Source organism: Sminthopsis crassicaudata, chromosome 4 (assembly GCF_048593235.1).
Source record: "Sminthopsis crassicaudata isolate SCR6 chromosome 4, ASM4859323v1, whole genome shotgun sequence".
NCBI lineage: Eukaryota > Metazoa > Chordata > Mammalia > Dasyuromorphia > Dasyuridae > Sminthopsis > Sminthopsis crassicaudata.
The window spans coordinates 67,356,114-67,383,280 of record NC_133620.1 but is presented as its reverse complement, the minus strand read 5'-3'; the positions used below and the strand labels follow the sequence as shown (position 1 = coordinate 67,383,280).

General features: G+C 33.6%; 1 protein-coding gene across 2 annotated transcripts in view; it reads right to left on the bottom strand.

Moving 5' to 3' along the window:
- The window catches only part of RALGPS2 (Ral GEF with PH domain and SH3 binding motif 2), a 219,737-nt gene that overhangs the window by 192,126 nt on the left and 444 nt on the right, over positions 1 to 27,167 (bottom strand). Inside the window, exon 2 of one of the 2 annotated variants that reach the window (XM_074308477.1) lies at positions 16,420 to 16,535. The exons of the other annotated variant lie outside the window; for it this stretch is intronic. The gene's annotated coding sequence lies outside the window, so the exon portion shown is untranslated. The remainder of the gene's footprint in view (positions 1 to 16,419; positions 16,536 to 27,167) is intronic. 2 annotated transcript variants of the gene reach the window in all.

The window sequence follows — 27,167 nt, the reverse complement described above, 5'->3', positions numbered from 1 at the left end:
TTTTTTATAATAGCTCTTTATTTTTCAAAATATATGCAAAGATAGTTTTCACCCTTGCAAAATGAGTTCCAAATTTTTCTCCCTTCCCACTTCATCCCTCCCCTAGACAGCAAGTAATCCAATATAAATTAGTTATGTGCAATTCTCCCTACCATATTTCTGTATTCATTATGCTGTGCAAGAAAAATCAGATCAAAAGTGGAAAAAAATGAGAGAGAAAAGCAAACCAACAACAAAAAAAGTGAAAATTCTATGCTGTGATCCACTTTCATTCTCTCTCCTGAAGTGGATGGCTCTTTCCATTACAATTCTATTGGAATGGCCTTGAATCACCTCATTGTAGAAAAGAATCAAGTCCCTCACAGTTCTACAACTTTCACTAACTCCCTTCTTTTTACTGAACAAGTACCACTGTACTTTTATCCCTTTTTTGCCTAGATTATCACCTTTTAAATCATCTCCCTAATGGATACATAAGAAAATAGTATGAAAAAAAAATTATGACATAATTAAATGATCCTATATTTATAAAAACAATCTAAAAGACAATAAAAGTAAGAATTTAATAAAAATAAACAATTTAGAAAAATATAAATGTGTCAATTAGTAAAATAGGAAATAGAAACATTATTGACCTAATGTCAAAAAAGGCATAAAGCAATCCATAAACAAATGACCAAAAAAAAAAAAAAAAAAAATTCCTCATCCAGAATTTATAAGTATATCATATCAAAAATTTAAAGGGCAAGTGTTACCATGCTATGAAAATACACTTCAAAGTCTTTTTATGATTCAAATGTGATTCTGATACCCAAACCAGTAAGGAATAAAGCAGAGAAAGATAATAAAAAATTACTATCACTAATTTAAATGAACATAAATAAATAAAATTTTAGCCAATACACTAAAACAATATCAAAAGTCATTTCCAAATTTGTTTTATATCAAGGATAATTCAACATTAAGTAAATAATTAGAAAAATTATATTAAAATGGCCAAAACAACACAATTATATTATTAATCACAGGAAAAGCCTCTGATACAACGCATCTAATATCATAAAACATAATGATGTTTATATCCTTCTTTAATACAACCAAAAGTGTATTCTAAAACCAAGACAGCATTATTTGCAAGAAACATAAACTTTCTCAATAAGCTCAGCATGTCCCTTTTTGCCATTTTTTTTGTACCCTCCTAGAAATGCTAATAATAGCAATAATACAAGAAAAAGGAAAAGAGAATTTTAAAAATATCTGTGTCCCAATAAGATAATTTTCTTAGAAAAACTCTTGAAAATTAGTAAAGAAATCAATAGGATTAATTGTTTTAATAGTGTAACAGTTTACAAAATAAATTCACAAAAATCATATTACTAAAAATAGAAAAAAGAAATTTCAAAATTTCTTCAAAATGCAATAATAAACTCAAAGTTTAATCTGATTCTTTACAGAAATAAAGGAAATTTTAATTTATAAATATTTATAATTGACTAAAATATATAATTTATAATTACACAAATATACATTATATATAACATATAAGGATAATCAATTTTCAATCAAAGATAACCATGCCATTAAAATAAAAACAAAATACTTTCTAATGTAACATATACATTTAGTCCTGTAACAACCAAAACACCAAGGAATTTTACTTTATAGAAGTAGGCAAAATTATAACAAAATTAATTTGGAGAAACCAAAGATTAAGAATTTCAAGGGAAATAATGGGAAAATGGAATGAAAGACTTAATGTCATTTGATATCAAATTATATTATGAAGCATTAGTCATCAAATTATTTTGTATTGATGAAAAGATAGAGAAGTCCATAGTCTATAAACTCTAGATAAGCATAATTCAGGGGTGACCAACTGCTGCAGTCTAATATTTAATAATTCCAAGAATATAAATTATTAGAGGAAGAATTGTTAGGAAAACAATTGGAAAGAAAATAGGCTTAGACTAATGACTTACATCATTAACAAATGGGTTCATGACCAAATTATTAAAGGGCTCAATAGTTAAATTAGGTAATGGAAAGTGGTATTTTCTCTTAGCAGAAAAGTAATTAAAAAAATAAAAATAATGTTCATTATGTAAAATAGTTCATAAATATGGAAGGATGATAATTCATAAGGAGACAAGGGATAGCAATTATAAAACAAAATGGATCATTTTGATCATGTACAATTTTTTAAGCTTTTGTACAAATATCAATGTAACTATAATAAGAAAAGTTATTGAGGAAAAAGAATACATCAGGTATCTTAGAAAAAAGTCCAGCATTCAAACTATATCATGAATTTACATAAATAAGCTGTAAGAGCTATTCACTAACAAATACATGGCCCAAGCACAACAGTAAATAGCTTTAAAAAGAAGAAATATAAACTATGAATAATCATATGAAAAAATGTCCCAAACCAGTAATATTATTATGAATATGGCTTAAAAACAATTCTGAGTTATCCCTTCCAATTTAGCAAAGGGAGAGAAAATTAAAACATTCAATATTGGAGGCTTTGTGAGAAAATAAGCCAATAATTTACTGTTAATGGAATAGTAATTAGTCTAACCATTCTGAGGGGGAAAAATTGGAAGTGTAAAGATTTTTAAACTGTTTCTACCCTATGTTTTAGTTATCCCACTACTGGTTATATAAAACCAGTAGTTTTATTTAAAAAAACAAACAAACAAACAAACAAAAGCGAGGTCTCATATAAATATAAGCATTCATGTTGTCACTTCTGGAATTTGTGCCTGTTTAATTGGAAATGATTGATTAAAACATTCTCCTTCCTCCCTTTATCTATCTATCAAGGAATTCATACTTTAGGAGAATCAACACATAAGAATATTCATCTACAGGGCCAATAGAAAAGAAGGACTAGAAATTTTTTTTTTTTAATTCATTTTTCCAAATTATCCCCTCCCTCCCTCCACTCCCTCCCCCCCCCCCATGGCAAGTAATCCCATACATTTTACATGTGTTACAATATAACCTAGATACAATATATGTATGTAAATACCATTTTCTTGTTGCACATTAATTATTAGCTTCCGAAGGTATAAGTAACCTGGGTAGATAGACAGTAGTGCTAACAATTTACATTCGCTTCCCAGTGTTCAGAAGCACTAGAAATTTTATAGAAGTAGCAGAGGGGTGGAAGGCAAGAACAAGGGAGTGTTAGGGAGCATCAGAATGTCAAATGGTAGTACCTGGGTTCCTGGAGGCTAAGGGTAAGGTCTGGTAGTATTCCATCTTATTAAAAATATTGCAAGTGATAAATACCTGATTTCACAAGCAGATTGACTAGCCCTTTTGCTCATTCTCCTAGACACCATGGATGAAGTCTGTGCTTTTAGCATAGTGCTTAGCACATTAAGTATTTAATAAGTGGATCTTTTTTATTCCTTTATTCATTGCTCATTCATAAAGAAATATTTTTGTTCCATAAGGAGTAATGTATATGAAGAAAAATGTGTATGAAGAGACCTTCACAAAGACATCTTTGAACTAATAATACCAATTGGCTCTATTAACAAAAAGAGAGCACTAAGAGAATTCAGATAGAATATAATGGCCAATGTTGATATTGGGTGGATGATATTGGAACACACTTCTTTCATTTTTCTGTAGAAAGATGGTAGATGGCATGTAAACTGTTACATACTTGATCAGAAATGAGTATACTGGATAGTTTTGTCTACTGTTGGTTTTTTCTGTTTTGTTCTTGTAAGAGAATAATAATAAGGAGATTTTTGGGGAAGTGAAGACCAAGGACTTTCCTTGCTGTTTCCTGAGATTCTGAGAATAATAAAGGAACATAGCACCATGAAAGGTACTATGGCTATGTTTTTCTAGCTCTCTTAACACATTACTGGCCCATCTTCTTTTCCCCTGTGCATTTCTTTGGTGACAATTCACTTTCTGATTCTCATTTATTTCCCTGTGTATCATATGATGGAGCCTATACATCACAAAATTAACAAATATTTATTAAATATCTAAGTATCACTAGATTGGGGATTATATATCAGGAAGAAGGATATAAGAACACTGGAAAAGTTAAAGGAGCCTTATATTATGAAGGTCTTTGAATTCCAAACAGAGTATTTTATATTTGATCCTAGATAGTGATAAGAAGCTTCTGGAATTTATTGAGTAGGAAAGGTGACATTTTAGGAAAATCACTTCAGTGACTGAATAAATCTAACAACAGGCTATTACAATAGTCCAAGTATGAGGTGATGAGAGCCTGCTTGAGAATGGCAGCAATATCAGAGGAGGGATGTCAGTCAAGAGATAATGCAAAGGTAAAATGGACAGGCCTTGGCAATAGCATTGATATAGGGGGTGAGAAATATTGAGGAATCCAGGACTAGAAGAATAGTGTTGCCCTGTACAGTAAGAGGGAAGGTAGGAAGAACTTAGGGGAAAGGAAATGGGTTTCACTTTGAACATCTTTAATTTAATTTAAGATGTCTGTAAGACATCCATTTCACGAGGCAGTTGGAGATGTGACATTAGAGGTCCAGAGAGCATTTGGGACAAAAAAAGTAAATCTGAGAACCATCAGCACAAAGATGTTAATTAAATCCACAAAGTTGGTGAAAATGTAGTAGTATCACAAGACCAGAACTGAACCTTTCCAATTCCTTTTAGGTGTTAATTTTTAGTCCTTTTTAGAATCTACAATTCAATATCTTAAAAAATCATTCTATACCACCAGAGCAATGTTAATATTTAAATGCATAAGGTTGTTTATATTAAATTAAAAAGAGTTTGTACATATAAAACAAACATAGCCAAGAACAGAAGGAAAGTAGAAAATAGAAGATTCTCCACAAAGGTCTCCTATCTCAAATATATAAAGAACTTTGTTAAATCTATAAGAATATAAGTTATTTCCCAACTAATGGATGGTCAAAGAATATAACAATCAGTTTTCCAGTGGAAAAAAAAATCAAAACAAATTATAGTCATGAAAAATGCTATAAATCATTATTGATTAGAGAAATACAAATTAAAATAATCTTGAGATATCATTTTACACCAATCAGATTTGCTAAAATCATTGAAGTGCAGAGTGACAAATGTTGGAGGGGATGCAGAAATCATGCCCCAAAAGTTATTAAATTGCCTACACTCTATGAGCAATACCACTACCAAGTATATTTCCCAAGATGATTAGGAGAAAAGGAAGAAGAACCTATATGTTCTAAAGCATTTACAGCAGCTCTCTTTCTAGTGGCAAAGAAGGAGAAATTGTGGGGATGCCTATCAATTGGGGAATGGCTGAACAAGTTGTGATATATGATTGGGTTGGAATATAACTTCAATAAGAAATGCCTGGATGATCTTAGAAAAGCATGATTAGACTTGCATGAAAAAATGAAGAGTGAAATAAGCAGAACCAAGAGAACTTTGTATATAGCAACAACAATATTGTTTTAAGAACAACTTTGAGTGACTAAGTCATTTTGACAATTTTAAATACCCAAATTAACTACAAAGGAGTATGTATATAGAATATACATATATATATATATATATATATATATATATATATATATATATATATATATATATATATATATATATATATATATATATATTTGTGTGTAATGATAGCTGTCTCAAGGCTGGAGAACAGGGAGGGAAGAAAAAAAGAGAAAAAGGAAAGTGTTTTTTTTTTTTTTTTTAAAGGAATTGTAGTTTAACTTATACTTTAACATATTTAACATGTATTGGTCAACATGTATTGGTCAACCTGCCATCTGGGAGAGGAGGTGAAGGGAAGGAGGGGAAAAGTTGGAACAAAAGGTTTGGAACTGTCAATGCTGAAAAATTACCTATGCATATATCTTGTAAATAAAAAGCTATTTAAAAAAAAATAAAGTAATTGTACTAACTATGTTTAAAAAAAAAAAATTGGGTCTATCAGGTAAAATTTAGGTTTAAAAAAAAACTTTGCAATTTGTCTATCCTGCTCTCCTTCAATAAGATTATAAAGATTAAAATGTTAAATAGAAAACAAAGTTAAAGCAAAAAGCAAAATCCTCCTAATAATATTTGTAATATTGAGTTTATAAGATCATTATTTGTACTATTCAGTTTGTAAGATTATAAAATCATAAATTAAGAGAAGGGACCTAAGAGAGAAAGATTAACTCCATTTTATGGAAGAAGAACCTGAGCCATTTCATTTTGCATTCTGACCCTATCTTCCCTGAAATATTTAAAGGAATGAATTAGACATCCTATTCACAACTTGGTGATATCAGAAAAATTAATAAGCATGCCATCAGTTTCATGGTTGAAGGGTTAGATGAAAATGTTAAACAATACTGATTCCAGGGCTCATGCAAGAGGGTAGGAAGGTTGTTGTTGATTCAATGATATGTTCATTAACTTCCAGCCAGATTGTTAGTAGGCCGTGGAGAACCATGATAATTCTTTAACATTCTTTACCCTGGGCAATGACTCAGGAAAATTAACAGTGAAGAAAAAGGTTGCTGTGCCAGTAGGAATTAAAAAAAAAAAAGTATGTATGTACCCTCAATCCAACACTGCCCTTACTCCTCCATCAAACCCAAAGACACTGTATCCTTTCAGATTCATCTTTGCTGATGCTACAGGGAAGTAGAGAGGAATACAATTCTACTTGATCTTAATCATAATTGATCTCACATCTCTCTAGAAAATCCCTTTTTATACTTTTAGATCCATAACTTCCTTGCTCTAGTTATGTTTCAAATGAAGCATTTCTATTGTTTAATAGAAAAGAGTGAATTTTCAAAAAAAAAAAAAAAAATTAAGTGCTTGTTGAATGACAAACACTGTCATAAGACCTAGAGAATAAAAACAGCAATTCATAGCCATTCCTCAAGATGTTTACATTCTAATAAGGGATAATAGTTCATTCAAGGCAGTGAATATACCAGGGAGGGGTGTTTGGTCAGGAAAGTCATGAGAATTTGTGAGTAGAATCACTGAGGATTGACTGACATTTTTTTCCTATTAAATGTTGACTAGATCATTGTTCCCAGAGTTATTAGGAAGTGGTTTGGCTGGGGTAGGGAATGACAGTGTGTCTCAAGTCTAGAAATGGTCAATGTATAATCAGTGGGAAAAGTCTCCTAGCTTCTCAGCTAAAATTAAAAAAAAAAAAATGTATCAAAACCACTAGGATAAGAATGGGGAGAAAAAAAATCCCCAGGTATAAGTAGTGCATATCCACTACAGATTGGGAATAGATTCTTGCTGGGAAGCCAATATTATCCAAAATACTGAGCCAGAAATGTGATTTGGGACTATGCCACTGATGAGATTTCGATGGTGTCCTGAATCATGAAGTGACCAGTCTAAATTGGAATCAATATAAAATGAATTGCAAGCTTGGATCTTATAATATGCCATGAAAGTATGTTCAAATGAAGAAGGGAAATATAAGAACAAGAGTTAACAGAAGAGTCATTTTGGATTACAGAAAGAAAAAAAAAAATAGGACATTGCAAAGTAAGAATTTTTCAGTGTTTCTCTAGCACTGGCCAAGGGGCAAAGTGCTCTGATTTCTAGAAAAATAGCCCTATTTATTAAACAGAAATTTCTCTGTAATATGGGATGATTTATCAGGCTACCATCACTTTAAGGGAATATTCCTTAAGAAAATCCAGTTCCCTTTGCTCTAAGTTATATTAATTAAGCAATCTCCTAACATATAACTTGATTTCCTCAATGAACCTATATTTAGAAAGGAGTGCTTTGAGCAGATGACTAGTTCTGATGTCTGAACCATCTCCATCAACCCAAGTCACGCATTTGCATTCTGATTTGCAAATTAATCTCTTGTTAACTTGAGAAAATTCTTATCACCTCTAATGAAACTAATAAAATTTCCTGAATATGCAAAGCTGGATATCACAAGTCCCTAAACCTAGGGTAACCCCACAAAAATATAGTATTCTATCAGACATAACCAGACTCCAGACTTTCATTATATTTATATTATTATTAGCTAATAGAGAATAGATAAAACCAAACTCAACATTTCATTAATATTATCAATTCACTTACATCCTAGATAAAGAAAATATTTCATAATCTGAAATCACAGAAAAATGATTAAATATTGAATTTTACCAATTCTCTTCTTTCAATTAGAGTTCTTTTAATTACTTTCCCTGGCTTCCTTCAACATTCAGCTATCCCAAGGCCTTTTTGTTCCTTCCCCTTCCAAATACCTAACTATTCTGTATTTATCTTGTATTGTAACGAGCTGTCGTCTCCAGAAGCTGCTGTGTCGCTCTCTGGGAAGAGATCTGCTGTGTCTACTCAAATCTCTCAGACAGATTCTTCTTCCTGTAATGAACCGTTGTCTCCAGGCAGTTGCTGTTAACTCTTGTCCTTAGAAGTGACTTCCCTTCCTGCAGAGAGCCCCGTCAAGCCTGATGCAATTCAGAGTCTTCTTTTTATCTCTGGGAGTCCTCTCTTTTATTCTCCCAGAGAATGGGCGTGGGATAATGCAAGGGCTTCTGGGAAGAACCACCTCAGCCAATGAGCCTGCTCCTTCCATCAAGTCAACCTGAGTTCTCACCTTGTAATTGTCCAACCTGAATTCTCACCTTGTCACTATCCAGACAACCCGAGTTCTCACCTAGTAATCCTAACATTGTATGTACCTGTTTATTTTCATGTCTTTTCCTTCAGAAGATGAATTCTTTGAGGACATGGATTGTTTGTTTGTTTGTTTTTTACTTTCTTTGTAGCCCTAGGGTTCAGCATAGTTCCAGACACATAGTAAGCACTTAATAAATGCTTGTTGACTGACTTGAACCAAATTCTCCCTAAGAATTAAAGCTCTGTAATTCTTTGTTACTTTTCCTCTGTTCATTCTGGGCTACTTTGTGTCATCACTTGTGAAAATCTTCCAACAAGGCAGCATATTCCATTCGTAGATTATCTAATAGCTAGTATTACATTAAGACATAAAAACTTTATAAATGGCAAAAGAGGGATAATTGAGTAAAAGGACCGTTCTCAATCCTCTTTTTCCCCAATAGATATATGCAACTATTATTGATGGGGATAACTTACACAGACAGGAAAATTATCCCTCCTACATATGGACAGAAAGGACAGACAAAGAGGCCATTGTTTCTCTGTGTCCTCTCACTGTACTCCATGGCTCTCAGAGAGACTAGATTTGCCTTGGCTTTGTCTCTGGGCCACTTCATGGAGTCTTATCTTTTTGGTTCTTAGCCTTTGAAATCTCCAATTCCAAAGTGCTGAATACAACCTTCTTAGTTGGAGTTCCCTACTAAAGTAGACCACACCCCAACAATATCAGACTGCTCAAGTTCAACTTTCCAATCATAACAACTCAGGAAAGCCCCTAAATTTTCCATTTCTGGGCCATTTTTTGTCTGCTTGCTTCTTTCTATCTCACAAGACAGAAAAAAACACCCAGGACTTGAAATCATACTCCTCCAATATATTGAAAATGAGGAGTAATCTCCATTGGTCTAGGTTTTATTTTTCTAAATCTTTTAACATACAGTTTATCTGAAATGTAGAAGCACAGAATGTCAGAGATAGAAGAGACTTTAGAAATCACCGACACACCTTGCATTTTATAAGTGTAGCCAAAAGACATGAAATAACATGGAAATGGTCCCATAGCTAAATAGTGGTTGAGCTAAGCCAAGAACAGTCTTCCTGACTTTTCATCATACTGGGCTTGTGAAGAATGGTCCATCTATTTGATCAGAGAATCACAGCATTTTAGAACTGAAAGGTACTTTAGATCAGAGCTTCTTAAAGATTTTCCAGTAACAACCCCTTTTTGCCTAAGAAATATTTACATTACCCTTGATATATAAGTATATAAAATGAGTATACAAATAAAACATTTACTGATAATAAATCATAACTTCACAATTTCCACATTCAGTTATATGAGCCCATATGGGTTTGCAACCCATAGTTTAAGAAGCTTTGTCTTAGAGGTTTTTTAGTCCAACCTGACCAGGACTATGTTAATTTCTGTGTCATAGGGACTTATTGCCCAGAAGAAACTTGGGAAGTGAACAAACATGGAGCTTAGACAAGGGAAACAAGTATCTGATAGCTTTCTTGGTGAGGTGATCTAAAAGGGGCTTTGGAAATATAACTGCTTCATTAACTCTTAGAGAGTAGAGGTGTGATTAATGTGGTTGATAGAAGTGTTAACTGTTAAAACATTTCCTTATTGGCCCCTTTAATGGCTATGTGTGTAGTTGGCAGAGAATCATTCAGCTGTTTTGTTTTAATAAGGGCTCCTAAGACCCACAAGGCAAAAAACAAAGAGCAAAGCCATTTAGAAAACTCAGCAGCTGTGACAGGATATATCAGCTGTCATTTACAAAATAATAAACTAATGGTCACTCTCTCTGTCCTACTCTCTAGGTTTCAGTTTCTTTAATTTCAATCTGCCTCAGTTTTCTTATCTGTAAAATAGGAGGAATAAAGTGCCCACCTCACTGGAGTTGTTTTGAAGGTCAAATGAGAATAGCTACAAAGTACTTTACAAATCTTAAAGCACCATATAAATATTATTATTATTATTATCATTATTCACTAGGAGATGAAAAAGATCTACAATTTTATTCAGCATTTAATAACTGAATGTGTTGTAGAGTTTGGAAATGGATATACTCAGGAATATTCAGAGCTGAAAGGGGGAAATCGTCTAGTCCAATACCCTCATTTTATAAATGAGAAAATGGAACCCTCAAAAGAAGAAGCAACATGTCCAGTATCATACAGGGTAATATGTATATTATAAAATCCAGGATTCAAACTGAGGTCATTTGTCTCCTGATTATAGATGCATCGGGTGACATAGTATATAGGACAATGGTCTTGGAATCAGGAAGACAACTCATGTCCAGAGTCAAATACTTAGTATCAATGTCACCCTGCCTGGCTTCTTTCATTGTAAAATGGAGTAGATAATAGAATCTATATCTCAGGGTTGCTGTGAGGATCAAAGGTAATAATATTTGTAAGAAACCCTTGACATAATGGTGCTTTCTCCATGGAAGCAAAGCTACTGCAAATCTGGACATCATATTAAAAAGAAGAGAAATCATCTTGCTGACAAAGGTTGGTATGATTAAAGCTTCGGTTTTTACAATAATATTGTATGGCTGTGAGAGTTGAACTATAAGAAAAACAGAGTACCACAAAATTAACTCTTAAATTGTAGAGCTGGAGAAAACACTTGAGATTTCTTTGGATATCAAAAAGATCATATCAATCAATACTTAAATGAATTCAGACTATTCATTGGAAGAACATATAATGGAGCTGAAGTTTTAAATACTTTGGCCACTTAATGAAAAGACAGGACTCATTAGAAAAGACTGAAGGCAAAAGGAGAAGAGAATGGCAGAGAGTGAGATGGATAGAAAGTGTCATGAAACAAATAAACATGAACTTGAACAGATTTTGAGAAATAATGGAGGATAGAAGGGCCTGGAATGCTATAATCCATGAGGTTAATAGTTAGACACTACTGAATGACTAACAAAACATAAATGTTGTTCTCTCCTTTTTCCCTCCCCTGATATGGTAAAAGTTTGTAGTACCACTATTGCCTCTGTTTCTTTTCATTGACAATACTGTCAATTTAAGATTATTTCTGGAGACTTAATATAGATGGCTTCATAAGGAAAGCTTGATAGGAAATATAGTAGACAGGTCATTGATTTCCCCTTTCAAGCCCTCCCCCATCCTATTCCACTGTGGTGGAGGAATCTGATCCCCTCTAATTCAGCCAGACTAACAGCTGGTGAACAGTTGGACACAACTGTCATCCCCTGAAATATTGGACTCATTCATATTGCAATTAATGATCCTTAAGAATAGTTGGCAACCAAAATACTAATTATTTCATAGAACTAGATAAAGTTATAGTAAAATTCATGTGGAAAAAGAGACGGACAAGAACTTTGAAAAATAAAAAAGAAGGGATGCAAGTAATACTAAGATACAAAATATACTTAAAGTCTGATATGGGAAAAGATATAAAGAATAGAGAATGGAGAACCCAGAGAAAGATATTGGTATTTCTAAAATAATAAGTTTTGACAAATAATCAAACAAAGGGGAAAAGTGTTGATAAAACTAGGATCTTTATAGGGCAAACAATGAATTAGATTCATCCCTTATACCAGATTAACAGTACATATTTTCAAATTAGGAGTAAAATAAATATAATAAACATATAGTTATGGAGAGAAGGGACATATTAATCAAATAAATAGAAGAAACCATTGGAGGTAAAATTGATGGTTTTAATTATACAAAATTAAAAGATTGTAGGGAACAAAAAGGAGCAGTTCTAAATTTAAAAGATTTTTAAAAAACATTTTCAGTAAATTTATCAGATGAAAATACTCTATCCTGAATTTATAAAAACCCTAGCTACATCCCTTTGACTGTGTCTATGTATATAATACATATATGTTATATATGTACTAATATTATTTGTTTCCTAATTGAAAACCTGATCTTAATATTTTTGCTAATTTAAACATAACAGATCCTATATGAATAAGAAATCCAAAATATGAGAACTTTTTAAAGATAACTTTCTACTTGTCAGTCAAATTACTTAATGTGGGTGCTATCATTTTAATATAGCATTCATGCATGTTAATGCTTGTACTTCATCTAATATTCTTAATAAAATGCTACTTTAAACAATGTGTTGGAAATTTATTTTATATACTTTTGATAGTGTTTGGGAATTGGCTTCCCTAGATTTCCCTTTATAGAATTTCTCTATATTCTGTTTATTTCCAAATGTATTTCCATTTAGAATCATTCATTGTAACAACAAATACTGTTCTACTACCTTCTGACCATGTGAACTTGGTCAAGTCACTTTTGCTTTCAACTTGGGTTTCCTTACTTTAGAAGTGTAATTTTAGTACAGTGGATGTTATTCCAGGGAGTGTAAATGCTGATGAACCCGTGCTCTGACCCTTTTTAATCAGACATGTTGCTTGAACACCTTGCCAAAAGCCATATATGAGTAATGGTTCTTGGTTGGTCCTTATCTATTATGACCCCAAGATTGGTATATGGAGACATCTAAGATAATACAGGAAGTGATCCAGGAAAAGTTGCCAACCAGTTAAGTTTAAAAGGCTGGGTCAAAGAGTGTGTGTGTGTGTGTGTGTGTGTGTGTGTGAAGGAATAATGGAATTTGAATGAAAATTAAAGCATACTTTTTTACTTTATTTTTCTTATACTTTTTTTGGGGGGGAGGCAGTGTCTATGTTTCCTTTTATAACATGGCTAATATTAAAATATGACTACACATATATTACCTAAAAGTTCTTGTCTTCTCAAGGATAGAGGTAGAGAGAGAAGTAGAGATAATTCTGAACTCAAAATTTTAAGAAATAAATGTTAAAATTATATTTACATGTGATAGAGGAAAAATAAATTAAAAGAAAAAAGGTTGTAACTCAAGAACATGTTCTCTTTCTTAATCTCTCCCAACCACTACTATTATTCCTTCCAAACTCTCATGTATTTAACTACTTTGTATATACTTATTAACTTTACATTTATGTTTCATATTTATTTACATTATGTACTTGTTTCCCTATTAGAATACTTTTTTTTTTTTTTTTTTTTTTTTTTTTGTGAGTAGGTATTGTTTCATTCCTTGTATTTTTTGTGTCTAGTGCCTAGCTAGTGCATGGAACATAGTAAGTACTTTAATAAGTACTTGATTGATTGATTCTATAAATGTTCCTTTCCAGTTCAAGTTCATTAATTCAATTCAACAATAGCAGCAGCTAACATTTATAAAGTAATTTAAGGTTAAAAGCATTTTATAATTATTATCTCAGAAAAAACACTTATTAGTACTAGGCACTGTTCTAGACGCTGAGATAGAAAGAAAAAAAGACAAAAACAGGCTAGAACTTGTAATCTATTCAACTCCTTTGGCAGTTTAATAAAAGCTATAGGATCTTTCTAAGAATAGCTGTTGCCTACATTCATAATTGAAGGAAAAAGCTAAATTTTGGCTAGAAGTCAGTGAAAATAAAGATGTAAATTTTTTTCCAATCCAACTTCAAGGATCTCCTGAACCCTATCCATAGCCCCTATTTCTGTGGTTCCCAGATAAGAAACAGTGTTACCAGCATAAAACAAGATAAAGACCAAAAGCAAAACCACCTATGTTCTCAAAAGAGCTTTCATTTCACTAGAGAGAAAAATCAACTTATCTATGCAGATAAATGAATGTAAAATAATTTCAGGTGGAGGCTGCAAAAGATTTTGGAATCAAAGTATCTGGGCTTGAATACTGCCTCCTGCCATTGTCATGCAAATCCCTCGACCTTCCCCTAAGAAAAGTTCACTTCTGGTCTGGGATACTGGGTAAGGGACAAAGAACAAATTTACACATGATAAGTAATAAATTAATATTAATAAAATAATTTAATCTAGTTGAACCAAAGTTCATTTAAAAAAGAAACTTTCTAATAATAACCATTCTAATAATCCCCAATTATTCCAGCTGTAAGTGGAATAATTATGACAGTGGAAAGAGCATTGGCTCTGAAGTTAAAGACCCTATATCAATCCCATGCTAGATGTTTAAATTCCTTATCTATATATAGCAGGGGCAGGGTGGAGTGGTAAAATAAGGCTGTTCTGACAACTTTGACTCTGCCTTCTTAATTGCCTGATGGGTTTCCCCATTCTATAATAAACATTCTATATCTGTTCTGGAAGATTGTAATAAAAGAATATTATTCTTTAATTCTCTCTCTCTCTCTCTCTCTCTCTCTGTATCTCTCTCTCTGTATCTCTCTCTCTCTCTCTCTCTCTGTATCTCTCTCTCTCTCTCTGTATCTCTCTCTCTCTCTCTCTTCTCTCTCTCTCTCTCTCTCTCTCTCTCTCTCTCTCTCTCTCTCTCTCTCTCTCTCTCTCTCTCTCTTTCTTCCTCCCTCCTCTCTTTTTCTCTCTTGTGTGTCTCTCTGTCTCTCACCCCCTCCCTTGTTCCCTTCTTCATTATCTTCTTTCTCCCACATGTATATACCTATATATCAATATATGTGTCCATATACATAGATACATACACATATGTATATTTATATTTCAAATTTGAGCACAGCAAGAGACACTCTGATAAAACATCCTTGTTTTAAATCTTTTCTGAGATAATTTCTTTAATGACTTCCTCTTATACATCCAGATTAGCAAATGCTAGTTGCAGATATCATTCATAACAACAAAGAAAATATATAAAACATAAAAGGGTAAACACATTTTAAGAAACAGATCCTCCCCAGGCCCAAAAAGGAAGGAAGTCTGAAGATAATCATTGTCTTACTATCTGTAATCCTGTTAGTGATGTAGCATCAGTTACATACTTTGTACAAGATTGGCTCATACATCCTCACTCAGTCTTAGCTTCTATTCTATTGCCTCTGTTACATTATTCCTGAATTGCTGGCTCCTGACTGTTCTGGAGAATTCGGATCTTTATTTATATATTTTAAAGAACCATGAGAAATATGGCCAATCTTTCCCTAGCCAAGGATTAGACTCTCCTTCCAATTCAATAAAAGAAAACTACTCACCTGCTTAAGGTATTGTTATTTGCTCTTTACTTGCTGTAATTATCTCCTAGGCTTCCTGGGCTAGGGACTACCACTATTACTGTCTTCTACTCTGTTAAACATTTATTCTTCCCAGAAAATCAACTGGGTGCCTATTTTTTCCATAGTCTCAATTCTGAATAGCTCTGTAGTTGATAAAGTTTAAGTATTATCATTTCAAGTGACTTGCCCAGTGTCTTGAACTAAAGATTCTCAGTAAAGTCTACATGAAATAGTTATTAATTCTAAAATAATATTTTTCTATAAGTATACAGGTCTATAATAGCTGGTAGACCTGGGGATTATAGTCATTGCTAAATATAGTAATAAAAACAGCTAACATTTATATAGCACTTTTAAGGGTTTACAAAGTACATTATTTGATCCTTACAATAAACTGGTGAATCTCATGATACTCCTATTATAATGTCCTTTTTACAGAAGAGGAAGCTGGAACTAGGAAAGTTCTAAGGGTCATGGAACTACTAAATGCCTGAGGCAGGATTTGACTCAAGTTTTCCTAATTTCAACTCCAACAATCCATTCACTGATCTGCTTAGTTGCTCAAATATGTGGACATAGTTTTAGTTATCACAAGACATTATTTTTACAAAATTCCCCCAAATTTCCTGTTTGTCTTGATCCTTCCATAACAACATTAAGACACTAGGTCCAGGGCACACTGGAACATATCACCCTCTCTCTCATCCATTAAATGACCTCTGTTCTTTGGACCTACAGGTGCAGAATGGATTCAGTGATGGGATGCTGAAAATTCTTAGGAGTCTTGCAACATGTAAGGCACCCAAGATTTCTCCTGGTATTCTGGCAAAACAGAGAATTCCCACTGGAAGTCTGGAATAAAAAAAAAAAAAAATTGACTCCTTGAAGCCAGAGACTGTCTTTTGCCTTTCTTTATATTCCTGTCATTAGTCCATAATAGTAATTTAATAAATTCTTATTGGTTATTATATTTTCTTTCATGGCTTTCTATGAGAAATCATTATAGTTTAGTACAATTCTGTCAAGTAAAACTTAGAATTCTCCTCCTTAATCAGGCTTCCTGAACCTCTTTATCTGGATGTCCTGGCTCAGGGATCATACCACACTTTTCCTTCTTCACCTATGACCACTAATACTTATCAATGATAGTGATAGCACTTATGAAATACTTTGCATATGTTAACTCATTGATCCTCATAGCTATCTTGCAAGGTAGTTGCTATTATTTTCCTCATTTTACATATGGGGAAATTGAGTTGTGATGCACAAGGTCACAGAGCTAGAATGTTTCTGAGGCAGATTTCAAAACGCAGGTCTTCCTGACTTTTAGTCCTATGTTCTATACACTTAAGTGCTTCATGTAGTTATATTTACATACTTACTGAAATGAGTAAGATTGAAAAAAATCAAAAGGGCATCAAAGAGAATTCTATTCAGAAATAAGACTAAATAGTCTAAAAGTTTTTAAACCAGCAGAACTAGTTAAAATTGCCCATTTGACAAGTGGGCCTCTATGATTCTCCCTGAGACTATTACTTTATGATTGAGGATGGTATCCTTAGTATGCTTTCTCAGAACTGGCTCCAACAATTTAGAAGCAGCCAATCATATCAGTGTGTAGATTATAGTAATATGTGTTTTAAAATTTTATTATGAATTTGACAAACTGCATAGGAAAACAGAAAAGAGAGGATAGTATATGAAACAATAAACTATTATGTATAGCCTGGTTTTGTTTTGGTTTTTTTAAGAATCTAGCACAATAGTAACAAAACTACTATAGGGATATTCTCATTAATAAACACAGTCTATTGAAAAATTCCTACCTCCTAAAATTAAAATCTTTTAACAATGATCTTGAATATATAAAATGCACAATTATTAATAAAGCAATATTTTCTTGGTTCAACAAAGACACATAAATTTATCAACTCCTAGTAAATACACAAAGGGAAAGAAAGACAGAGACTTTAGTGAAACACAGAGACTCCAAAGCTACTCCTTCTATTCCTCAGTTCAGATGAACTCAGGTTAGAGGTAATCCAAGACAGGGGCTCAATTCAACAAGCATTTATTAGACCCAGATACCTCCTCATAGGCAGAAAATTAGCCTCAGAGCAACCATTTTTCACAGTCACTAGAAGAGTAGGAAAAGTCAGGAGCAATGCCTGGAGGTAACTTATCTTGTCACTGACTGGGAACAAAAGAAAAAGGAAGACAGTTCAAGAGATAAACTCCAGAAGCCCTGCCTAATACTTCGGGTCAGAACTAGTTCATTTGCTTCCTGTTACATACACACCACACACACACACACATATTTGTACATATACACACATACTTTGTCTTCATCCTATGATCAATCAAGACACATTCTTACAGTAGCAGGTTAGTTGAGGATAGGACATGGTTTTCCCACCATTCTTATTTTCATTCAAATAACCATAGGTGGTCAGTCGCACACTCAACTACCAAGTATGGGATTTGCTGAGGAGAGCCCCAGTAGAGATCTTATGGTTCTCCAACCTCACTTTCTCACTTGACCACTAAGTAAACAGCATACTTTTCCTCTAAGAAGAACTTCAAATGACTTAAGCCAGATCTTTACAGAACTATACAGTTCTTCCCAAAGATACATATTAGCTACAAAAAATATTAGAGTGACCCCCTCCCTTTGGTCACAAGTAGTGATGGAGAAAACTCTTGTCCTGGATTGCTCCTTTTCTAATCAGATCAACAAGGGACTGACTATTTATGATCCATCTTTTAGAAGATTTTGAATAGTCTCTTTGTAATGAAATTCAAGCATAAAAATAATTATAGAAACTCAGAAATCAAAAGAAAAAGGGATTCTCGAGAGGGCAACATCAAGTCACAATCCTATTATTTCAGAAACAGACACTGAAGAATTCAAATAGCAGAGCCTCTAAGGCTCCTAAAACAGTGTCTACATATCCATTATCCGCTCCAACTGTTTAGAGTGTTAAATACTCAGCTATAACTGAGTATTCCTTGCTAGCCTGATTTTAGTCTTCTTTGAGAAAGGACAAAATGCAATGGAAAGCAAGCAAGCAATACAAAGAACCAAGAAAACAGCTTGTTACCTCTTTCCTCTCCTCTGTTCCTTTTAATCTTTTTTCTTAGAAAATGCAATTCAAGTAATTTGATGTTGGTGAAGGATGTAAATATATTTGCCTTACAGTAAGTAAGAGATAAGAAAAACCTGTTCTAAAAAGCTGTGCTTATAATAACCCCTAAGGTCCCTTCTAGTTTTAAATCTACTATCTCAGAATGAAATCTATGCTTTCACTGACTGTCTCATTGCTGCCTTCTGGCTTCCCAGATTCCAAGTTCCACCTTGTGAAAAAAGTCTTTCCCAATCCCCTTCAATTCCAGTGCCTTCCTTTTCAATTTATCCTATATTTAGCCTGTTGGTTGCCACATGATCTGTGCCATCTCCCCCATTAGATTGTAATTGAGGGCAGCCAGATAACAGAGTAGTTAGAGTAATGACCTTGAAGTCAGGAGGACCTGAGTTCAAATTTAGCTCAGATACTTAACACTTCCTAGCTGTGTGATCCTGGGCAAGTCACTTAACCTGAATTGCCTTACCAAAATAATAATAATAATAAAAATAATAATAAAAATAACAAGATTGTAATTGAGGACAAAGACTGATTTTGCTCCTTCTTATAAAAGAAGTTAATAGACTTAGGAGAAAGAAGTAACTGAAGTAAGTGGCTTGGGCTCTAGTCCCACTGTGCTAAGCCCATAAAATTATAATTTAAAAATTAGCTGATATTTGAAAAATTGTACCTATAGGTCTCAAATTTCTAGCTATGTCACCACATTTGCTGACATTTATATTGCATTTTAACTCTTATAGAACATTTTATGTACATTATTTCATTTAATCCTTTAAACAAACCTTAGTATAGTATAAATTAGGTATGGTTATTTTTGTCTTTATTTTACTTATGAAAAAAAATTGAAAAAAGCTAAATGATTTTGTCACATAATCATTAAACAGAAGGACTAACACTAAAAATACTGGAATACTAGTCTTCTATTTTAAATCCTGTGCACTTCCTTTCTTCCTTCTTTCCTTCCTTCCTTCCTTCCTTCCTTCCTTCCTTCCTTCCTTCCTTCCTTCCTTCCTTCCTTCCTTCCTTCCTTCCTTCCTTCCTTCCTTCCTTCCTTCCTTCCTTCCCTCCTTCTTTCCCTCCCTCTCTCCCTCCCTTCCTTCCTTCCTTCCTTCCTTCCTGCCTTCCTTCCTTCCTTCTTTTCCTTCCTTCCTTCCTTCCTTCCTTCCTTCCTTCTTTTCCTTCCTTCCTTCCTTCCTTCCTTCCTTCCTTCCTTTCTTCCTTCCTTCCTTCCTTCCTTCCCTCCTTCCTTCCTTCCCTCCTTCCTTCCTTCCTTCCCTCCCTCTCTCCCTCCCTCCCTTCCTTCCTTCCTTCCTTCCTTCCTTCCTTCTTTTCCTTCCTTCCTTCCTTCCTTCCTTCCTTCCTTCCTTCCTTCCTTCCTTCCTTCCTTCCTTCCTTCTTTTCCTTCCTTCCTTCCTTCCTTCCTTCTTTTCCTTCCTTCCTTCCTTCCTTCCTTCCTTCTTTTCCTTCCTTCCTTCCTTCCTTCCTTCCTTCCTTCCTTCCTTCCTTCCTTCCTTCTTTTCCTTCCTTCCTTCCTTCCTTCCTTCCTTCCTTCCTTCCTTCCTTCCTTCCTTCCTTCCTTCCTTCCTTCCTTCCTTCCTTCCTTCCTTCCTTCCTTCCTTCCTTCCTTCTTTTTTCATTCTATCTCTTTTAAAGCATATTGTGGGATTTGGACCATAAAACTCTAACACTTGTAATATGCCTCTCTTGAATAAGAAGTGTCTCATTCAAATCATATTTAAAGGGAGGGCTTGCCAGGCAGAATTCTGAGAAGATTAGACATACAATGAGCTTATAAATAATAGAATAAATTAGGATACAAGTGATCCAGACAGAATGCACTACAGGAATCCAGTGAGGTTGTTGGCTGGAAAGTCAGGTAAATTTTCAGGAAGGATTTGGACTGGATTTCCTAGAAAGAAAAAGATATTCAGAGAAAGTGGGAAGAAAGTATTTAGCATTCCTTAGCAAAAGCAATAAAAAGAATTTCTTTGAGAAGAGGGGAAAAGAGGAGACGAAGGGAAATACAAATTTTATGATTTTTATAAATGGCTGAGTGCCTGCCTTGTCCACTCTACCCTCAGATTTACAAAAATTGTTATTTACTGGTTTAACCAGATGTATATCAGGAAAGTGCTTTTAGGAGAAGCAAAGATGGATGGCCAGACTGAACAGAAAAAAACTTTGGGTACCATTTACTAGATGCTGAGAAGCACTATAAATATAGTGGTATTGAGCATGTGACTAAGCCAGAAAGAAATCTACAAGAAGCATCAAGTACTGTTAAGTCACATACAGGAAAATTGCAGTAGAGTTCTAGCCATTGTATGCTGTCATATTATGAACCTGGGGAAGAGTTTGCTCACTGGCAAGTTTTTTTGTTTTTTGTTTTTAATCTTTATGAGCCTTAAGATGGGGACAATTCATTTTCATTAATCTCTAAGTGAACTTGTTCATTCTTTGAGTTTTGTGAGCCAAATATTTGTAATGGGAATTGGTAACAATAGGCAGGACCATGCTGGATAATGAATTTCCAATTGAGTTCCCAGATTATGTGAGTGAAGGCAATGAACAAGCAGAGCAAGAAATCCTCCCCAAATGTGCTTTCATTTTTTATATCAAGAGCAGACCTCTGACACTAGAGTTATGCTTACTGACCTTCCTTGCCCAAGGCCATTCTCTAAGATTGCCTTTGATTTATAGTCAAGGGAACAAGGAAACTCTCCTTAAATATCTGAACTAAACCATCCAGAATTGTTCCTATTTTTATTTGCTTTGTTGAGAGAAAGAAATTCTAGCAGTTGGTTAATACTTAGCTTCTTAAACTGTGGATTGCGACCCCATATAAGGTCTAGTAACTGAATGGGAGGGGAGGTCACAAAATTATGATTAATTATCAGTAAACGTTTGATCCATATACCTATTTTATAATCTACATACCCACGGTCCTGTAAAAATTTCTCAGGCTACAAGGGATCACCCAATAGAAAAAATTTAAGAAGTCCTGCAGGGTATGATGAATATTTTCTAAAGTAAGGAGTAAGTAATAGGCCAAAAAATAGTGTTGGTAATTCATTCATCAACACATTATAAGAACAGTCAAAGGAAAAGTGTCTCAGGTTGAAACTATGGTAAAAAGTGACTACAAAAATGTTTGTATCTTTAGATCCAGTAATCTCATTACTGGGCATATTCCCCCAAAGTGTCAAAGACAAAAAAAGTCTTACATAACCCCAAATATTATAACAGTGCTTTTTTTTTGGTAGTGAAGAAGTAGAACAAAGCTACCCATTAAGTTAATCAAATTGTGGTGCGTGTATTTGTAATGGAATATTTTGTACTATAATAAATAATGAATATGAAAAATTCAGAGAAGTTTAAGGAGGCATATTTATGGGAACAAATGCATAACCAAGTAAACAAACAGGAAAGCAATATATACAATGACTGTAACAAGGTAAATGAAAAGAACAACAACAAAAAGTTAAATTTTAAATTTAATTTTAACAACCAAGTTTGGTCCTAGAGAAAAAATGAGAAAATTGATCTCACTCTCTTCTTTGCAGAGGAAAGGAATGATAGATGTTGGACATTGTATGAACTGTCAAATTACAGACGTATTAGTTTTACCAAGTTTTTGTCACCCTGTTTTGGACTGATTCAGGTCAATGCCATGGTAATTTAAGTTCAATATTAGAATAAAATGAGATACTAGTAGGTAATTAAATGGTTAACCAAAGGAGATTTAATTAGCCATAGCAGGAGAAAGGTAGTGGATAATTATAGGTATTGAGGACATCTCAAGTTGATTGAGCTGAGTCAAACTTAACAGGCTTCAGTTGCCCATTGCTGTCCACTAGCCAAGAATCTGAAAGATGATCTGTAGTTTCTCATGGTCATTTTGGAATGTAGATGAAAGGAAATGATGTCAATAACATGAACCTTTAGTCCCCTGGAGTCAACTAAGTCACCAGGATGGCCTCAATACTTTTGAAGAAAAAAATACAATGGGGCAGGCCATTGCTCCTACCACATCCTTTTTCTTTATTCTAGGCTGTAAGGGATAGTTTAATGGCTAAAGAAAAGGAGAAGGACATATCTGCAAATAAAGATGATATAAAAACAAAAAAAGTCTACAATAAAAATTATAGAAAGTTTGAGTATGTTATATCCTCTCCTCTGGAAAATCTCTGAGGCTTTTTTTTTTTTTTTTTAATTATAGCTTTTTATTGACAGAACATATGCATGGGTAACCATTCAACATTGACCCCTGCAATGTTGAAGCTCTGAGTTACATCGTTGAACCTCTGAGTATGCATAAACCTAAATAAGCCCATTTGTATAAAATTTTAGTTCTTTTTCATACTTTTTATTCTTTAAAACCACTTTAACTAGGAAAGAGAATCATTATATAAGAAACATTCTGAATTTTAGGTGGACTTTAAAGTTTCTTCTGTGCTGTGATTATTTATCATCTACACAGGAGATCCAGCAATATCCCTACCATCATTAAATATTTTTTTTATAGGAGAGTGGGCTTTTTATTGAATGAGCCATACAACAATGAGACATTTGATTGTCTTTTCTTTGCCTTGTTTTAATATGAGTACTGGAGCCCTGTGAACTTTTCATCTCCTATGGTCATGCATTTTTTTTCAGTGACAACTGCTGAAGTGATCTGTTTTTTCCAAAACTCACAAGGGATCATGACCTCCTTTACTTGGCAGGCTTCAAATTCCATAAAGTAAATTTTCTTATCTTTAAAGTTAGGCATGTTTCTCTCAGTTTTAAAATTAAATTCAACAAATATTTATTAAGTACCTACAAGGTGTTTATTACTGTGTTAATCCCTGTTTAAGAAGGGAAAGAGGAGATAAATATACAAGAAATATTAGGCAGTACCCCAGGCCTGGAATACAAAATAATAAATCCAGGAAATAGTAGAATAACATGCAAAGCAATATGGCCCAAAATGAATGCTGTAGACAATGCTGTGGAAATCCATTCCAATTCAATATGCTGGCATTAATAATAATTATAATAAATTGTCATTTTTATGGCACTTTAAATTTTGCAAAGCACTTAATAGATGCATTGTCTCCTTTGATCCTTACAACAACAATATGACATTTTTGGTAGGTTTTTGGAGTAAGGAGTGAGTCTGCCATTTCATTGATATAGGGAATCTGTTTAGAGGGATTCCTTCTGCCAATGCAGATGGACTCTTTGCCACTTTTTGTCTTAGAGAATTGCCAGGGGCACTGAGAGGTTAAATTGCTTGTCCAGGGTTACATAGCCTATTTGTGTTACAGGTGGATTATAACTTGCTCTTAAAGGTACAGATAGATAGACTACATAGATGCCTTCAATCACCCCCAAAGATATATGATTGAATATGTGTTCAGCAGTGACATATTTGATTGACATTTAATACTGTGGAATCATAATACTAATCACTATTTATATGCTACTTATAAATTGTAATCCATCTAAAAGTTAGTAAATGAGTCTTAGAGAATTGCTTGAAACTGGTTGTATAATAGGTATTAAAGGATTTCAATCCAGATCTTTTTGATTCCAGGTTTAATACTGTCTCCTCTATACTACATCATTGTTTTTTTCCCTATCTCTTATGGATCACTTTGTAAGAATATAGCAACATCAGTCATACTTTTAAAACCCTGAATTCAATGTGTTCAGTGCAACTCAGAACCAAAACAAATTATTAAGATAATTGTCATAACAGCATTCTAGGACAATTACATCATTGCTGGAAGATACATTAGCTTAGGTGTCTGGTGATGGTATCCTATAAAGACTTTCAGCAAAAAATAGACTCTTTTATTTAGTATGAAACCTGAGAAAGTACAAATGACTGAAAGTTAGAAAGCAGCTCTTAGGGGAAAAGACACAGAAATCTCCAAAGTCCTTTTTATTGCTTCAGTTCAGTACAAGAAGAAAAATAATTTTAAAGAGAATCAGAATTTTAAGTTGAATTGAATCAAATATTTAATGATCTACTAATCAACATGGATCAGTGAAAACACTGGTCCACATTAAATTTCAAAGAATGAAGATTTGTTGCAAATCCTAGTATGCCTACCTCAGTCCTCACTTTTATACTATTTGTCACTGGGAAAGGGTGATTAGCCAACCCTTATTTTATTCTGATAGTAGTAGGTATTCCTCCAGTAAGTTCCTGTTCTTCACAAAGGAAAGACTGGGTTCTTAAAAGCTGTGAAACAAAGTGGCTTCCATACTAGAAAAGCTTTGATTATAGGCCTAGTGACCAAAGACTTGCCGAGCCAGTTGTGAAGAAGTATGTTCTCATAATGTTGTTTCTTCAATAGTGAATTTTTTGGCAGAAACTCGTGTAGATCACTCACTAAAGCTCACAAGAGTCAAAATCTGCATCAATGAAGGGAGTACTAACATTAATAACTTACAAATTTTTTGAAGTATCAGAGAAGTAGACTTTAATATATTGGACTCATCCTAAAATTTCTCTTTATTTCTTATCTTCTATACAATAAAACAATAAGTTTCTGGTCCTTATAGTTTTAGATCTATTATCTCTATGACTGTTTAATCAACATTTAAACAAATTAGTTGAAACAAACTATTAAAGACCTTATTACTCTTCAGTTAAAATCATAGAACTTTGAAGAGGTATAAAACATTCACATATTTAGAATTAGAAGGGATGGCAGGCACCTAATCCAACCTGGTTATTTTGTAAGTCAATAAACTGAGGCTTAGTTCTGTAAGTTAATCAATCCATAAGCACTTATTGGATCAGGAATTAGGCTAAGCATTTGTGAATATAAGAAAAGACAAAAATAGTCCCTGCTTTCAAAGAACTCCTATTCTGATAGGAGTAGACAATATTCAAACAACTTTAATAAACAAGAATAAATTGAAGATAATCAACAAAGAAAGTACTTATGCCTGGCTTAAGTCATGTAATAAAGCCCTATGCTCTTTTTAAAAATAACATTTATTATATATCAGATAGCATTTGAATTAATGCTTATAACTGCTATATAACTTTTCATATTCTTATTACTTCCCAGAGACCATGAACAATATTTTATTTATTTTTAATAAAGCTTTTTATTTTCAAAACATATGCACAGATAATTTTTCAACATTGACCCTTGCATATTTTTGTGTTTCAGATTTTCTTCTCCTTTCCCCCACCCCTTTCCCTAGATGGCAAGCAATCCAATATATGTTAAACATGTTAAAATCATATCCAATATTTTAAAAGCCAAGTTAGAAAGTTTAAAGGGAAAAAAAAATACTTCTTTTTTTCCAGAATTTGTTATTCTACATATAGTTCCCATATTTGGTTTTGAAGAATCTACACATTCATCTGAGAATTATAACTTGGTCTATGCTTATTGAAGTGCGACCCTTTCCCAGGAAAGCCACTTAGTATCTTTGATCTTTTAGATCCTCATTTTAGCCTATCACGCAGAGTTCCGTTAATCCATGATCTTTGTTTCTTTGCTTTCCAGATAGCATTTGCTGGCACAGAACTACTAATTTACTGATGGGGAAGATCCTATTGTGAATAGGAGAATAATCCCTGTGATATTATCCACGGATAGTTTCTAAGATACCTATCACCATAGTACCCGAGAATTCCAAGCTAAAAATGTTAAACTAGAATATTAGCAGAAAATGGAATTGTTGCTTAGAATGAAAATTAATATTTTGGAAGAGAGGGTGAGAAGTAGAAAACAAAACTGGGATTGAGATTTGGAGAGCTAGAGCTGGTCCTTGGATTGTCCTGTTGGTTGTAGGACAAATGAGGGTTCCATTCTCACTTTGGGGTAGACCATTCTCTACCTTTACCTACTTGTCCTCCTGCTATTCTCACCCTGCCAATCGTCATAGGTCACCCTGCCACCTGCCTTTTCTATTTCTGTTCTTATGGGCCCCTGGGTACACTACAGATTTATTTTATCTAACCTCAGTTTGTTCCTCATAACTTTTATAATTCCCATTTGGCTTTTAATCATCTTCTCTGCAGCAGCTGGTCTAATATTCCTTTCTCCTCCCTTGCCCTCTCTCCCAGCAGGTGACTTCACTTCCCATTTTACTGAAAAAAATAGAAGATATGTGTTCTGTACTCCTCTTGTCAAAACCCTTATTCCTTTTCATCTGTAATATCTTCTCCTCCTTCATAGTCTCTGACAAAGACGCACCCAACTGCCTTCTCCTTTACTCCAGTTCTGATTCCTAGTCCTAGTCTCCTATAGAAATTTGCCTTATCAATCATATTCTCTTTACCACTCCCATCTTCAGTCTCTCCCTATCTGTTCTCTCCTTCCCTCTA